An 18309-nucleotide genomic window follows, 5' to 3' on the forward strand; every position below is an offset into this window, starting at 1 on the left:
GTCCTTACTGAGGGAGGGACGGTTACACGCCGTAACCGAAGACATCTTCAGCCTGTACCTGAGAGTCTGGAACTGGATGCCTCAGTACCACCGCCGGTGGGATCCCCTGTTCTAAGAGAGGTGCCTTCCCCTCAGCAAGACCACAACGGGGATATATCTTTGTCTCCAGCGGACTCTTGTTCACCATCTTCTGTATCAGAGGACAGTTCTTGCAAAGTTACATCAAGCGGAAGAGTGGTGAAACTTCCGGCCCGATATAGGGACTGACTTTAGCTAGAACAGTGACCGGAAGAATGGGCAGAATAATCCCATGGTCACTGTGGACTAGGGTAGTCTACCCCGATGTCCAAGTCAGGATGTAATTTATTTGTTTATGTTTTCTAACCTATTTGTTCATATAATGTTCTAAAAAAAAAAAATGTTGTTGTGTACTCTGTTGGTGTACCTTGTTATTTGTTATATGCAAATGTATGCTTCGCCTTTGAAAAAGGGGAAGATGTGATGAGAGCAGGATGTGATGTCACTAGTTAGTGGGCGGGGCTTAGGTCCGGTGTCTGTGTCGCAGTTAGTTTAGTACTATAAACCTGACTAGATGTGAATTGCTATGCTCTGTAATAAAATAGAGTTGTACCATCATTGCTGTGTCCTGCATATGTCCTGCATCTCATGACAACAACCTCAAGTCAAGTTCTGATTTGGTGCTTTATTTAAGGAGAACAATGTTGCACTCCTTTTTTAGAAATCCTCTCCCAACCAACAGTTGGAAAATTGGTCAATGTCCCCTCGCCCACCATGCCAAAAAAGAGCTTACGCAAATGTGGCTGCCGGGGGGAAATCAAAAACTGCCAAAAAGGAGAAACTATTAAAATACAAGAAAGGTATATACAATGTATATTCTTGTATTTTGACTGATAATGAAATTAGAGTACTGGGAAAAGGTTTATCATTTAGTCCCTCCAACACTCCTACTATGTTTAAACTATTTTTTTATGTAAACAATTTTACTAAAACATTATCACTACAAAAATATTTTGCAGAGAAATGGGTCAAAAACACCAACAATACACCTATCCTTTTTAATGAAATATTGAAAGATGGTTTCATCACGTGTGAACCAGACACACTAATGGACCAACTTTTTGAGGGGTATTTACATATGACCTATAAACCAAAATCAACTTTCAATCCACTGCGAATGAAGAACTCATATATTGATATCTTTCATACTATGGTATTGAAAGATCTAGAATCTAGAAAACCTTAAGTATAAAAACAATTTAAATATTGGCGAGTAACACACCCTAAAATCATTAATGAACGATAGGTGTCTGCTAATTTGCCAATAAGATTTAGTTGGAGGTATTGTATTTCAGGATGTCAATGATTACATCATAGAAGCTGACCATATCTTGAATGACACTATTATCGAATACTACCTGATGACCCCACTTTACTGTTTCCCAAAAACATTGGACCTCTCTTACAAGAGGGCTTAAAGGGACAGTTTACTAAATAAAATTCTCCCCTTTAATTTGTTCCCATTGATCCACTTTACCTGCTGGAGTGTATTTAATTGTTTATAAGTATTTCCATTACCCTTATAATGACATTTGAAATGGTTGATTTAGCCTATATGGAAAGTTTTTGCCCTTAAAGCCAAGCTTTGTAAACACAACCAGTAGAAGAAATGACATGCCCAATGGGGTATAGAAGAGATAAGGTAATAAAAATAATAATTTTCCATTGTTCTCTCCAAGTATTGGTGATTGGTTTATGGACAGATATAAGATAAAGAAGCAGGTATATGTACACAATGTGATAAAGTAATTAGATCTGATTATACCTACAAGCTCAACCCATTTTATTAGGTTGTGACTTCAAAACACAAAATCAGCTAATTCATATACACAACTAAACTTTAAATGGCAAATCTCATACATTTTATACTCTGCAGCTGGTAAAAAAAGTAATTTGAAACACATGAAGGAAAAAACTATTTTATAGTATACTGTCCCTTTAAATGAATGCATTCTTACCAAAAAAAGAAGACATTTTTTTGTATCCAAAAAAGAGTTTAATGTGGCCTTTTATTACCACTTGCTAAAAGTACACAAAGACATATCCAATCCCTCTGGTCGTCTGATAATAGCATGGATAAGCAGCTTAACAGATTCATTGTCAGCATATAAAGACTCTGTTCTTCAGAATTTTTTTGTTGCTTTGCCCTCTTATAGATTCTACCGATCTTCTAGCCAAACTTGCCAACATCAAGACTTCTGATGATTTATGGTGGATCAGTAGTGATGTCAGTGCTTTGTATTCCAATATTCCTCATGATTTAGGTATTTTGGCTATACAATCTTATCTCAACAAGACATTTACAAGCCTGTGATCCAGCAAGAATATATCATCAGCCTTATCACATTTATTTTAAAACACAATTACTTTAAATACCAAGGACGATTTTATTTACAGACAAAAAAGACGGCCATGGGTCTTTGAGGAAACTCATATTTACCAATCATCTGCTGGGGCGAATCTGGTGTTCTATAGATGAACTTCTATTTTTGTTTAGAGGATCAGTAACGGCAGCTAGAAATGTTGTGGACCTGCTCAATATTAACACTTTTGGCTTACAATTGTTGAGCAATGTCTAAATGACTACTATTTAATTTCTTAACTTAGAATTAACTATATCCAATCCAAGGCTTCATTTCCTCTAAAACATATTTCAAAAAAAAAGTAGACTGTAAAAGCTTTTTGAACTTTGATAGCAACCATTATTTTAGTTGGAAGAAAAATTTCCCATATGGACATTTTAGAAGAATCCATAGAAATTGTACCCCTTTGGAGAACTATGATATGCAGTCTATAATTTTTAAAGCTAGATTCCTTGATAAAGGCTACCCAATTGATTTGTTCGTACAAGTTTACCTAAGGGCAAGTAATGAAGATCATAACAAATATTATGCCAATCTTAATGATAAGGGAGCAAGTGAAAAACATCATGAACAAAGAGTCAAAATCCCCTAAGACACCAATATTTATCACAGGTTACAATAGCCATTTTCGTGAAATTCAAAATATATCAAAACAATGGCAAATATAATGTAATGATCCTTTTTTAAAAGATCACATAGATTCCAAACCAAGACTAGTATTTAGAAGAGCATCTACTCTCAAAAATAAACTAGCACCTAGTAAGGTTATGAGGGACAAATTGAAGTTCACCACGAATGGCATCAACTAAAATAACTTTTTTTAATAACTTTAGACCAAAGCAGAGTGTTCAAATGCCATAAATCTAGATGCAACATGTGCAAATATGTCCCTAATGGTATTAAGACTTTCCAATCTAATATTACATAAATATTACAGTTTTTTGCGAATCTACCTATGTCATATATTTAATACAGTGTTTGTGTGGGATGCAGTACATTGGACGTACAGGCCGCAAAATAAAAAGGCGTTGGAGTGAACACCTACGCAATAATATAAACAAGTTTTTATAACATAGCGTATCAAGGCACAGCATCCACACAAAGGTAGTTCGAAAATATTATCCATCATACCTATCGAACAGATATCTTGATCCACACATAACCCTCCATTGTTATTAAAGCGTAGAGAAACTTATTGGATTTACAACCTACTATTCCTTGACTCCCGAGGGTGTCAATGAATGTGTAGACTTGGCAGTATTCAATTCTTACGAATGTACAGATTTGGTACCATTTTACCAATGTTCATATGTTTTTTCCATACAACTGATTATATATATTATTACTTAGCACATAGACATTCTCATCAGTTTCATTCTATTTTTTTGGAATGAATAATTACTTAGTACACATATTAACACTCCCACCCATAATATATCCATATGTCTCTTATTTTCATTTCTCCATTTCTTTCATATAGGTGGCGAGAGTCCATTCTTTCATATAGGTGGCGAGAGTCCATCAGCTTGTTACTGATGGGATATACATTCCTACCAGGAGGGGGCAAAGTTTTCCAAACCTCAAATGCCTATAAATACACTACAACACAAATACAGTGGCACCACACCAGCAACCTTTTCTAAGTTTCAATTAGTTGACATGCAATATGTTCATGTCTTATTATTTATTATAATAGAAAAGTTGGTGCTGTGCAGTTTGTAATATATTGGACACAAGAGGTGAAAGACCCTCTCGAAAGACTGCACTTATAGCACTCTGTGCCTGGCCTGATAGTGGAGAAAATTGGGAAATTAAAATATAACTTTTATTTAGTACATTAAAATAAAACACTCAATTTAAAAACAGCCAAAGAATTGGTAGCCTTTCCTAAATATTAGATAAGCCTTTGACGTGTCAAAAGTATAAGGAAGGAAATTGTATAGGATGGTAACTAATTAAGTGTTACCTTATGGAACAATATGTGCTGGTTAGGGAGGATAAGTATAGCAGTATCAGATACAATGTGTATACTGGTGATAGATTAAGTTAATTTATGGTGGGAGTCCTCCTAAATAGTGTTATGATACCACTTGATGTAACACCTTAATGATAGTAAAAACAAAACAGAGCAAGTTTGTTTAATCGTTTATTGGATTTAGAGAGTTGTTCTCTGTTTTGTGTTAAAGGTCTTGGTTATACTTTTGTGTGTTTTACGTTTGTGTTATTTTGTCACATTAGTGATACTCAGAAAGTGTTCAGGAAATGGTATACATAGTTCTGTGATATCACTTTATTACTTCATATACTAGCACGTACAAATTAGTGCTTACTTTGATCAATAAGTGATATAATTGTGGAACCTTGTATACTATCACTTCTTAGTTGCTTCCTATATATGTTGTCATATGATATCCCAATTTTTCATAAGTATCTTAGTGCCTACTACGTAGTATGGATTCCCATGTACTGTGATTTAATATCACACTCTTATCAGTGTTGGGTATCTTTACCTGAATATCGAGTTACTTAGATGTTGTTTTTAAATAAATATTGTATTATATAAATTGTAAAACAGGTCGTTAGCATGTGTTTTTTGTGACCATAATGTAGTTGGTAGACATGAAATATCCTTAATTATAAGCAAGTGTCTAATATCTTTACTGTGTATACCACTTTAAATGTATAAACATCAGTGGATGAACTGATTCGTTCAAGTATTATATTGGCTATGTCTGTCACTTTAAATATATTTGCATAAATAGATGAACTAAATTGTTCAAATCTAATAAGAATGCATATGTAAGTTATAAAATTCACATACAAGGTGCAGCATGTGGCAGGATAGATAGCTCATATGCCATTAGATATACTGTTTTGAACATGCCAATATACATGTATTAACACTGTGCAGATAGTCAGTTCAAATGACTGTTGCCGGAGTGTATCCGGTTTGAGTTTGCAGTCAGTAAAATATTTTAGCTTATTATACCAATTTGTTTAGTCTTCATGTATTATTCACAATTGTTATCTGTTCTGTTTATATATAATAGTTATGGTCAAAGGATTTATTTCTAATGGCTACCAACAAGTTGACAGCACGCTAGCGTTTTCTCTGATAATGAGTCACTAATAGTCAACGAACCTAAGGCTCAGATATTTCCTCCTCACAAAATTGGTTATAAATATACAGCTTTAAAATAGCTGTTATACAGCACTATTGGTTGCTAAAGGTATATAGCATTTCGTTTGTAGTAATATAGTGATAATTAAGTAAATAGTAATGTAAAAAGCTTCGTGAGATAATATTAAAGTAATTCTTAATATCACTAAGGCTGTTTAGATTCTATATTCTCCTATACCGGCTACCATTTCTAAGGTAAAGTTTTAAAAATTCTATAAAGCTCCCCTAAGCTCTACAACCCCCTGACCGGTTTCGCCCATATCGGGCTTTTTCAAAGGCGGCGAGCCGCCGGAAGTTAGAAAATATAAACGGGTTGAGGACCCGGTCCCAAGCAAATCTCCAATTTGATTGGGTAGTCTAAGTGTCTGTCAAATCCTTTCCGCCAATCGTGAGACTACTTGGCGATACTGGAGAGAGTTAGGCAATCACCAATGTATGGTCCTAATATGTCTTGGTTAAATACTGACTAGAACTGCATAGAGGATAAAAAAGATTAGATTTGTGACTGTAATATGACTTCGTCTAGATCTTTGTTTGTTCTTTTGGAAATAGGTAAATCGTGTTTGCATGGCTTTATTCAATGTGAAATAGTAACCAATATGTCTATTTATATTTTTATGGAATTTTTTTTTTTATATATATAGCATATAAAGACATGGGTTGAACATAATGATTTTCCATATATCTGGGTGATTTTATTAAATATATGATAATGATGGGTAAATCAGATATTTTTGTATAGTGATGATAAAGCAATTGAGAACATTATTTGAGACCTGTTATTATTTGTGTGTACTTATGTTTTTATAATTGTTTTATTATAAAAAATATATATTTTTTATTTTTTAATTTTTTAAAATAAATTCATTTGTTGCAATTTGGATTTAGCTTTGCACTGTAAAGATTTCTACAATCATCTACTGATATTGGGTGTATGAACATCTTATTTTGAAATATCATTTTTATAAGTTTTTGTGTTTGGTTTTATATAATCTAATGGTATATATTCATGCATTTGTATCTTAGATACTTTGTCATAGTGTTGTTATATCTGACATGCTGTTACAAGAACCTGATTTTAGGTGATGGTTTCAAATATATATTCATAAAGGTTCTTTTTAGTAATATTTGAGATGAAGTGTCTTTACTGTAGTGTTAGTGTTTAAATATGTTGGATACTTGAAGTTTATATTATATTAATATGATGTCTGTGTTGTTGCTTAATAGTGCAGTGAATGATTGGAGGACCCCTGTATCCTCCTTTAAATTAAATTTTTGGACTACAGGGATTGTGTGTGATGGTGATAAGAAAATAAACTGATAATTCTACATCTGGAGGGTATGAGTGTTAGGTGGCACGGTGGATTGTGTAATTTAGTATGTGCCCTATCGCATGTGTTGGTGTGGGAGTGACAGGGATGGGGGTGTGTGCTTGTGTGTGTGGAGTGCTACAAAATAGTGGGTACATGGATGTGACCAATATAAATCAACTAGTGAGTAGGGAAAATGGGCAGTGGGGGGAGTGCTGTAGGAACAAGTGGTAGGTTGGTGTTACAAATCTCAATGCATAGTTTTGGCTGTGAATTTGTATAGTAACTTGAATTATTGGATAACAGTGTGTGTAAGCAAATTCGCTGATGATTGTTTATTGTAATATATAGTGGTTTGGTGTGGTATGTCACATTAAGTCAATTTTAAATTTAAAGTTAATCCATACAATTTACTAAAAGTTAGTGATTTTGCTATTTATATCATCTTAATTATTGTTTATGCTCAAATTCTAAATTCTCTTCAACATCTTACTATGTGTTGGTACATTATTTTAGTTGATACTATTGATCTATGTTTGGAGATGTACATAAAAGTTGTTATTTTCGTTCATTCCGAATGGTTGTACAGTGTTGAGAAGGTATATCCATCTACTCTCTCTTTTTAGTAATGCAGTTTCAAGGTTGCCTCCTCTAATGCCCAATCTTATTCTTTCTATACCTCTGCATTGTAGTTCTTCAGCATTCGCTTTGTGATATTGTAGGAAGTGTTGAGCGACACTAGTCATAGTTTTATCATCTTTCTTATCTTTCTCAGCATTTCTGATGTTGCGTAAATGTTCTATTACTTTCACTCTTAATTTTCGTGTCGTCATCCCTACGTAAAATTTTCACATTTACAGTTGAGTAGATATATTACTCCTTCTGTTTGGCAGCTAATATAATCTTTGATGACATGTTTGTTTTTGAAACGGTCTATTATATGGTCAGATTTGATTATATGTTTGCATGTACTACAGTTTCCACATTTGTGTGAACCTGGTGCTAATGCTGTCCTGGTTTTGTGTCTCTGTAGGTGACTGCTAGTGATCATGTCTTTGATATTACGAGTTCATTTGTATGAAATGGAGGGTCTTATTCCTATTATATCCTTTAGAGTTGGATCTGATTTGAGGATGTACCAATACTTGTTCAAGATTTCATTAACTTTTGTACTTTGAGAATTGTATGTAGTTATAAGTCTGGGAACATCACACTTAGGTCTAAATTTCTTCTTTAACAATTCTTGTCTGTTGGTTTCTTGTGCTCTGTATTTTGCTTTTTTAATAGTTCTTTTACTATATCCTCTTTCTAATAGTCTGTTTTCAAGTTCTTGTGCACGTTTTTGGAAAGTGTCTAAATCAGAACAATTTCTCCTGATTCTCAGGAATTCCCCTGTAGGGAGACTTTTCATAGTGTTACTAGCATGTGCACTGCTGTTGTGGAGTAGACTGTTGGTCGCCGTTGATTTTCTGAAAAGATCTGTTTTTATAGTCCCATCAGCCTCTTTTACTATGGTTAGATCCAGGAAGTTGATATATTGTTGGTTAGCTTCGTGGGTTAATTTGATGTTAATGTTGTTATTATTTAGTAGGTTGATAAATTCTTGTAGTTCCTTATATGATCCTTCCCAGATGAAGAAGATATCATCTATGTACCGAAGCCACATAGGGATATTATCTGTATAATTCTTATTGTTCTCCGTGAAGACAAACTCTGCCTCCCACCAGCCAAGAAAAAGGTTTGCATAAGTTGGTGCACATGCTGTCCCCATGGCTGTTCCCCTTGTTTGGAGGTAGTATTTGTTGTCAAAGATAAAATAATTGTATTGGAGAATACATTTCAGAAGTTTGATTATGAATTCATCACGTTGTTTGTCTTCTTCTGATTTTTGGTCTAGATAGTACTGAACTGCTTTGATTCCATCCACTTGGTTGATTGAAGTAAATAAGGATTCAACGTCCGTTGTAACCAGCCAAGTATCTTTATCAGTATGGATATCATTTAGTCTTTGAAGAACTTCCATGGTGTCTTGTACATAAGAAGGGAGTTCTTGTACAAATCTTCTCAGTCTGTAGTCTAAGTATTTACTTGCTTGTTCTGTTAAACAGCCTATTCCTGAGACTATTGGTCTACCCGGGGGTATTTGTTTGTTTTTGTGTACTTTTGGGATGAGATAGAAAGTGGGTGTAATAGGGTGATCTCTTTGGAGAAATTTTATTTCTTTGTTGTTAAGGATTGAATTTAGCTTTGCTTCATTTATTATATGATTATAGATTTTAAGATAACCTGTAGTAGGGTTATTTAGGAGTCTCATATAGCAATTTTTGTCGGTTAATTGTTTATTGGCTTCCTTTAGGTACATCTCAAGAGGCCAAATTACAATATTTCCACCCTTGTCTGCGTTTCTAATTACCACTTCATCCCAAGTACTCATTTCCTTAAGTGCTTGTGGTTTGTAAAGACATCTCTGCTCTACATCCTCTACCAACAACACCTAATCTGACCCATCACGAAAGACAAGCACTTAAGGAAATGAGTACTTGGGATGAAGTGGTAATTAGAAACGCAGACAAGGGTGGAAATATTGTAATTTGCACACACACTGTTATCCAATAATTCAAGTTACTATACAAATTCACAGCCAAAACTATGCATTGAGATTTGTAACACCAACCTACCACTTGTTCCTACAGCACTCCCCCCACTGCCCATTTTCCCTACTCACTAGTTGATTTATATTGGTCACATCCATGTACCCACTATTTTGTAGCACTCCACACACACAAGCACACACCCCCATCCCTGTCACTCCCACACCAACACATGCGATAGGGCACATACTAAATTACACAATCCACCGTGCCACCTAACACTCATACCCTCCAGATGTAGAATTATCAGTTTATTTTCTTATCACCATCACACACAATCCCTGTGGTCCAAAAATTTAATTTAAAGGAGGATACAGGGGTCCTCCAATCATTCACTGCACTATTAAGCAACAACACAGACATCATATTAATATAATATAAACTTCAAGTATCCAACATATTTAAACACTAACACTACAGTAAAGACACTTCATCTCAAATATTACTAAAAAGAACCTTTATGAATATATATTTGAAACCATCACCTAAAATCAGGTTCTTGTAACAGCATGTCAGATATAACAACACTATGACAAAGTATCTAAGATACAAATGCATGAATATATACCATTAGATTATATAAAACCAAACACAAAAACTTATAAACATATTTCAAAATAAGATGTTCATACACCCAATATCAGTAGATGATTGTAGAAATCTTTACAGTGCAAAGCTAAATCCAAATTGCAACAAATGAATTTATTTTAAAAAATTAAAAAATAAAAAATATATATTTTTTATAATAAAACAATTATAAAAACATAAGTACACACAAATAATAACAGGTCTCAAATAATGTTCTCAATTGCTTTATCATCACTATACAAAAATATCTGATTTACCCATCATTATCATATATTTAATAAAATCACCCAAATATATGGAAAATCATTATGTTCAACCCATGTCTTTATATGCTATATATATAAAAAAAAAATTCCATAAAAATATAAATAGACATATTGGTTACTATTTCACATTGAATAAAGCCATGCAAACACGATTTACCTATTTCCAAAAGAACAAACAAAGATCTAGACGAAGTCATATTACAGTCACAAATCTAATCTTTTTTATCCTCTATGCAGTTCTAGTCAGTATTTAACCAAGACATATATTAGGACCATACATTGGTGATTGCCTAACTCTCTCCAGTATCGCCAAGTAGTCTCACGATTGGCGGAAAGGATTTGACAGACACTTAGACTACCCAATCAAATAGGAGATTTGCTTGGGACCGGGTCCTCAACCCGTTTATATTTTCTAACTTCCGGCGGCTCGCTGCCTTTGAAAAAGCCCGATACGGGCGAAACTGGTCAGGGGGTTGTAGAGCTTAGGGGAGCTTTATAGAATTTTTAAAACTTTACCTTAGAAATGGTAGCCGGTATAGGAGAATATAGAATCTAAACAGCCTTAGTGATATTAAGAATTACTTTAATATTATCTCACGAAGCTTTTTACATTACTATTTACTTAATTATCACTATATTACTACAAACGAAATGCTATATACCTTTAGCAACCAATAGTGCTGTATAACAGCTATTTTAAAGCTGTATATTTATAACCAATTTTGTGAGGAGGAAATATCTGAGCCTTAGGTTCGTTGACTATTAGTGACTCATTATCAGAGAAAACGCTAGCGTGCTGTCAACTTGTTGGTAGCCATTAGAAATAAATCCTTTGACCATAACTATTATATATAAACAGAACAGATAACAATTGTGAATAATACATGAAGACTAAACAAATTGGTATAATAAGCTAAAATATTTTACTGACTGCAAACTCAAACCGGATACACTCCGGCAACAGTCATTTGAACTGACTATCTGCACAGTGTTAATACATGTATATTGGCATGTTCAAAACAGTATATCTAATGGCATATGAGCTATCTATCCTGCCACATGCTGCACCTTGTATGTGAATTTTATAACTTACATATGCATTCTTATTAGATTTGAACAATTTAGTTCATCTATTTATGCAAATATATTTAAAGTGACAGACATAGCCAATATAATACTTGAACGAATCAGTTCATCCACTGATGTTTATACATTTAAAGTGGTATACACAGTAAAGATATTAGACACTTGCTTATAATTAAGGATATTTCATGTCTACCAACTACATTATGGTCACAAAAAACACATGCTAACGACCTGTTTTACAATTTATATAATACAATATTTATTTAAAAACAACATCTAAGTAACTCGATATTCAGGTAAAGATACCCTACACTGATAAGAGTGTGATATTAAATCACAGTACATGGGAATCCATACTACGTAGTAGGCACTAAGATACTTATGAAAAATTGGGATATCATATGACAACATATATAGGAAGCAACTAAGAAGTGATAGTATACAAGGTTCCACAATTATATCACTTATTGATCAAAGTAAGCACTAATTTGTACGTGCTAGTATATGAAGTAATACAGTGATATCACAGAACTATGTATACCATTTCCTGAACACTTTCTGAGTATCACTAATGTGACAAAATAACACAAACGTAAAACACACAAAAGTATAACCAAGACCTTTAACACAAAACAGAGAACAACTCTCTAAATCCAATAAACGATTAAACAAACTTGCTCTGTTTTGTTTTTACTATCATTAAGGTGTTACATCAAGTGGTATCATAACACTATTTAGGAGGACTCCCACCATAAATTAACTTAATCTATCACCAGTATACACATTGTATCTGATACTGCTATACTTATCCTCCCTAACCAGCACATATTGTTCCATAAGGTAACACTTAATTAGTTACCATCCTATAAAATTTCCTTCCTTATACTTTTGACACGTCAAAGGCTTATCTAATATTTAGGAAAGGCTACCAATTCTTTGGCTGTTTTTAAATTGAGTGTTTTATTTTAATGTACTAAATAAAAGTTATATTTTAATTTCCCAATTTTCTCCACTATCAGTCCAGGCACAGAGTGCTATAAGTGCAGTCTTTCGAGTGGGTCTTTCCTCTCTTGTGTCCAGCCTATAAATACACCCCCACCTCACTCATACCTCAGTTTTAAAAGCTTTCCCTCCTTAGGAGGTGGTGAAGCATGATGTGCTTGATTCGTCAGTGAAAGGTTCTTCTAAGCATATTGAAGCCCATTCCCTCTCTAAGTACAGTGTTTGTCTGAGAGATGTGAAGGGGATTTTTTTGTATTTTCATACCAGAGCTGTGTGTAGTTATACTTTTTTGAAGAGTGCTGAATTCCCGGCCTTTTTGATTGGATGAGTTTATTGTAATTCATTCTCAATCTATCTTTTCTCTAAATCAGGAGTACAGTGGAATTAGAATCCTTCTCTTCTGAGGATGATTATTCAGAAACCAAGGAGCCCCCATTGCTGATGAAGTAGTCCTTTAATTTTAGGTTCGAGCCGATACATATGCTCTAGCAGGAAGTTTTAATAGCCTTGGAGGTTGAAGATCCTCCAACCACAGATAAACAATCTGTTAAGAAGACTAATAGATTCTTTAAGGCAGCTCAACTCCAAAAAAGCCATCTCCCTTCCCTGTATGTGACTCACTTTTTGTCCTAATCACAAACTACTAGATTACGAGTCTTGTGTTAGCCTTAAAAAGCAGCGTTGAGGGGTCGCAGGTACAGGTGTACCGCTCACTTTTTTTCCGCGATTTTTGCATACCGCAAATCCACTTACGTCAATTGCGTATCCTATCTTTTTAATGGGATTTTCCTAATGCCAGTATTACGATTGCTGGAAAAAGTGAGCAGTAGACCCTCTCCTGTCCAGACTCCTACCGCATTTAAAAGTCAGTAGTTAAGAGTTTTATGGGCTAACGCCGTAACATAAAACTCTTAACTAAAGTGCTACAAAGTACACTAACACCCATAAACTACCTATTAACCCCTAAACCGAGGCCCCCCCACATCGCAAACACTTAAATAACTTTTTAACCCCTAATCTGCCGTGCCTTACATCGTTGACACCTATCTACATTTATTAACCCCTAATCTGCCGCCCCCAACGTCGCCACTACTATATTAAATTTATTAACCCCTAACCCCTAAACCTAAGTCTAACCCTAAGTCTAACCCCCCTAACTTAAATATAATTTAAATAAAACGAAAATTAAATTACTACAATTAAATAAATTAATCCTATTTAAAACTAAATACTTACCAATAAAATAAACCCTAAGATAGCTACAATATAACTAATAGTTACATTTGTATCTATCTTAGGGTTTATATTTATTTTACAGGCAACTTTGTATTTATTTTAACTAGGTAGAATAGTTATTAAACAGTTATTAACTATTTAATAGCTACCTAGTTAAAATAAGTACAAATTTACCTGTAAAATAAATCCTAACCTAAATTACAATTACACCTAACACTACACTATCATTAAATTAACTACAATTAAATTATATAAACTAAAGTACAAACCCCCCCACTAAATTACAGAAAAAAAAAAAAAGCAATAACAAAGAAGTTGGAATATACTGTAACATATGGAGAGTGTCTAACCCCCTGAAGCCACCCCAACATTTCTGAACATACAGATAAACATAGAGGAAAAATATCAAAGATAACATGTTCTGAAAAGAAAGGAGGACCAATTAACTGACACCCACTACATCCTTAAAGGGACAGTCTAGGCCAAAATAAACTTTCATGATTCAGATAGAGCATGTAATTTTAAACAATTTTCCAATTTACTTTTATCACCAATTTAGCTTTGTTCTCTTGGTATTCTTAGTTGAAAGCTTAACCTAGGAGGTTCATATGCTAATTTCTTAGACCTTGAAGGCCACCTCTTTTCAGAATGCATTTTAACAGTTTTTCACCACTAGGGTGTTAGTTCATGTGTTTCATATTGATAACACTGGGAGCAGTCAATGATTGGCTAAACTGCAAGTCTGTCAAAAGAACTGAAATAAAGGGGCAGTTTGCAGAGGCTTAGATACAAGATAATCACAGAGGTTAAAAGTATATTAATATAAATGTGATGGCTATGCAAAACTAGGGAATGGGTAATAAAGGGATTATCTATCTTTTAAAACAATAACAATTCTATGGTAGACTGTCCCTTTAAGCTAAATAATTATACAAATTCAAGATGAGTAATAGGCATATGAGGGTGTCAGTTTGGTACAAACCACACCACAATTTAACGTATATATTGACAGTGAAAAAGATACAGTAATTTACATCTAACTGTAATGTCAGGCTGCCAAAAAAACAAAAAAAAACAAACAAACAAAAAAAAAAACAAATAGTAGAACTGCCTTCCAACATTTGCAGGACCACATGAAAGTAAGCCAGCAGAAAAAAATTAAAAAAGAAAAAAAGTCCGGAGCAGTTCTTCATTTATAATGCAATATGTACATCATGTGGGTCACAAATTATAACTCCTCACGTACTGTCTCAAATACTGTCAAAGTCTAAAGTAAATCTTAGCCGACACCAACTTTCAATGTTTGTAGAGGCAGTTGCAGGGTTAAAAAAACAATCTACAGTATCCATTTGTCAGCCGGGGAATGTGTCCTTGGTAATACTGCTGCCTCTCTATATCATTGCCAAACTTAAAGGGACATGAAATCCAAATTTTTTCTTTCATGATCTAGAAAAAGCATGGGATTTTATACAACTTTCCAATTTACTTTAATTGTCTAATTTGCTTCATTCTCTTCATATCCTCTGTTGAAATGCATATCTAGATAGGCTCAGTAGCTTCTGATTGGTGGCTGCACATAAAGACCTCATGTGATTGGCTCACCCATGTGCATTGCTATTTCTTCAACAAGGGATATCTAAAGAATGAAGCAAATTAGATAATAGAAGTAAATTGAAAACTTGTTTAAAATTGTTTTCTCTTTTTGAATCATGAAAGAAAAATTTTGGTTTTTATGTCCCTTTAATGTGAGCCTGTTTGTCTATGGCTCTGCTTGTAGAACGTACGTTGGCTCTGTCCTCTGGGTTAGCTATTAGCTTGTGAGGGAATAAATCAAAATGATGCAGCAGGTTACTTACAGGACTTGAATCCTCTTCCGGTTGATCCGATGCAGTAGTGGACATATTTGTAGCATTGTAGTCGTTCCCGGACAACGCTTCCAGCTGCATGCAAAACTGTACATAGTGCAATTTTATGTCACATATTTTATACAAATAAATCCCCAAACTACTTGGTGTCAACTTGATTTGGTGTAAGCTTTCGTTACATCAAGTTTTTTAAACTATTTAAAAAGTTATCAAAATAAAAAAGTGGTAACTTAAATGTAATTTTATTAATCATCCTGTAATCAACATAATTTGTACCTTTCCATTACACATTTCCTTAAAAAGAGCACGTTTTTAAGAAAAAACAACTATAAAATTCAAATGTTGATTTTCATAAAAATAAAAATACATAGTTACTTTTGTTAAAAAAGTTATACTAAATATAGTTAAAGAAATGATACAAAAATATTAAGAAAAACACAAAAATGCTCAAACATATGATATATCATTCCACACCTCCTGATATAGAAATGCTAAAGAGAATTGTAAAACTAAAGGAAACAGAATATTGAACATGGGAATGTCTCACTCTAGATTATTTCCATGTAAGTATCATTGCCTTACCATACCAATACTTTTTGCTGAATATGTAAAATGTAAAAAGGTTGTAGTGTCAGGCAACAGCAGAGTCCATGTTATAAATGTCTATGCCTTTAAGATATTCCGTTGCTTGTGTTCTGAACTATCTGGTGGTTTGACCTACAAACTGCAGAAGACATAAACCACACTCCAGATGACAGGTTACATATTGAGTCTTACAATTAATACTGAAATTCTCAATTTCTCACGGTTTCTAAATCTGTTTATGATAAAACATTCATCATAATGGCACTGATGTTGGACAAGAATATCTGTCTCCCAATCAGAATTCAAGTTCATCCAAAAGTTGTTCATTGGGTTGAGGTCAGTGTTCTGTACAGGCCACTCAGGTTCTTCCACACCAAGATCATCAAACCATATCTTCATGGTCCACGCTTTGTGTACAGGGCCGCAGTCATGTTGGAACAGTATGGGCATTGCCACAAACTTTGAAGCACCAATTTGTCTCAAATGTCTTTGTGTCCTTTAGCATTATGATGACCCTTTACTGGAACTAAGTGGCCTTGCCTAAATCCTGAAAAACAGCCCCAGACCATTATCCCTCCTCCAAATTTTACAGTAGGCACTATGTATTCCGGTAGGTATCATTCTCCTGGCATCCAACACATCCAGATTCTTCCATAAGGCTTCCAGATAGTGAAGCATGATACATCACTCCAGAGAACATGGTTCCACTGCTCCAGAGTCCAGTGGTGTCATGCTTTACACAATTCTAGTCCACACTTGGGATTCTGCATGTTAATGTGAGGCTTGTGCACAGCTGCTTGGCCACGTAAACCATTTCATGAAGCTTCCAACACCCATCACTTGTGATATTGCTTTAAGAGGTTTTTAATGGAATTGAGTGAGGTCTGCCCATTTCAGGGTCAGTATAATGATTTCACTCTATGCTGACAGATTTGAGAGAATCTGACCCTAAGTCAAAGGAAAATTATTCAAAACATGGATCAGTCTGTGAGTAGTTAATAGACCCTGTTATGTAATAATTTTTGTTTAAATGGACATGAAACCCACTTTTTTGTTTTTTTTGTATTTTTTGTTAAAAAAATAGGGAGTTAAAGGGACATGAAACCCACACTTTTTTTTTTTCATTGCTCAGACATAGAATACAATTTTAAACAATTTCCAATGTATTTCTATTACCATATTTGCTTCATTTTCTTGGTATCCTTTGTTAAAGAGACATCAATGCACTACTCGGAACTAGCTGAATGCATTGGGTGAGCCAATAATATGAGGCATATATGTGCAGCCACCAATCAGCAACTTCTAAGTCTACCTAGGTATCCTTTTCAACAATGGATACCTAGAGAACAAAAAATTGATAACAGAGGTAAATTGGAAAGTTGTTTAAAAGCATATGCTATATCTGAATCATGAAAGAAAAAAAAATTGGTTTCAAGTTCCTTTAAGCTTATAAGTGTGTTCTATACGGAAGTAGTGCCTGTGCACTATATGGCAGTAGTTTTGCAAGAATGTTCTCCACTTGTAAGAGCACTAGATGGCAGCACTAATTCCTGCCATGTAGTGCTCCATACATCTATTTATGTATCTCTTCAATGAAGAATACCATAAGAATGAAGCAAATTTAATAGTAGAATAAGTTGGAAACTTTTTTTTTAAATTGTATGCTCTGTCTGACTCACAAAAGAACATTTTTGGGATTAATATCCCTTTAATGTTATATAAAATATAAGTCACTGTGACCCATTAGACCCATGTCTTTAGTGCTGTGGAACCTGTTGGCCCTCTACAAATAACTGAAAATAATAATAATAATATATGTCTGTAAATACATATACACATAGAAATACATATGTACACATATATAAATATATAAATACATATATACACACATATAAATACATATGTACACATATATAAATACATAAATACATATATACACACATATAAATACATAAATACATATACACACATATAAATACATAAATACATATATACACATATATAAATACATTAATACATATACACATATAAATACATAAATACATATGTACACACATATAAATACATAAATACATATGTACACACATATAAATACATA

This window comes from Bombina bombina, unplaced genomic scaffold (assembly GCF_027579735.1).
Source record: "Bombina bombina isolate aBomBom1 unplaced genomic scaffold, aBomBom1.pri scaffold_607, whole genome shotgun sequence".
Taxonomy (NCBI): Eukaryota; Metazoa; Chordata; class Amphibia; order Anura; family Bombinatoridae; genus Bombina; species Bombina bombina.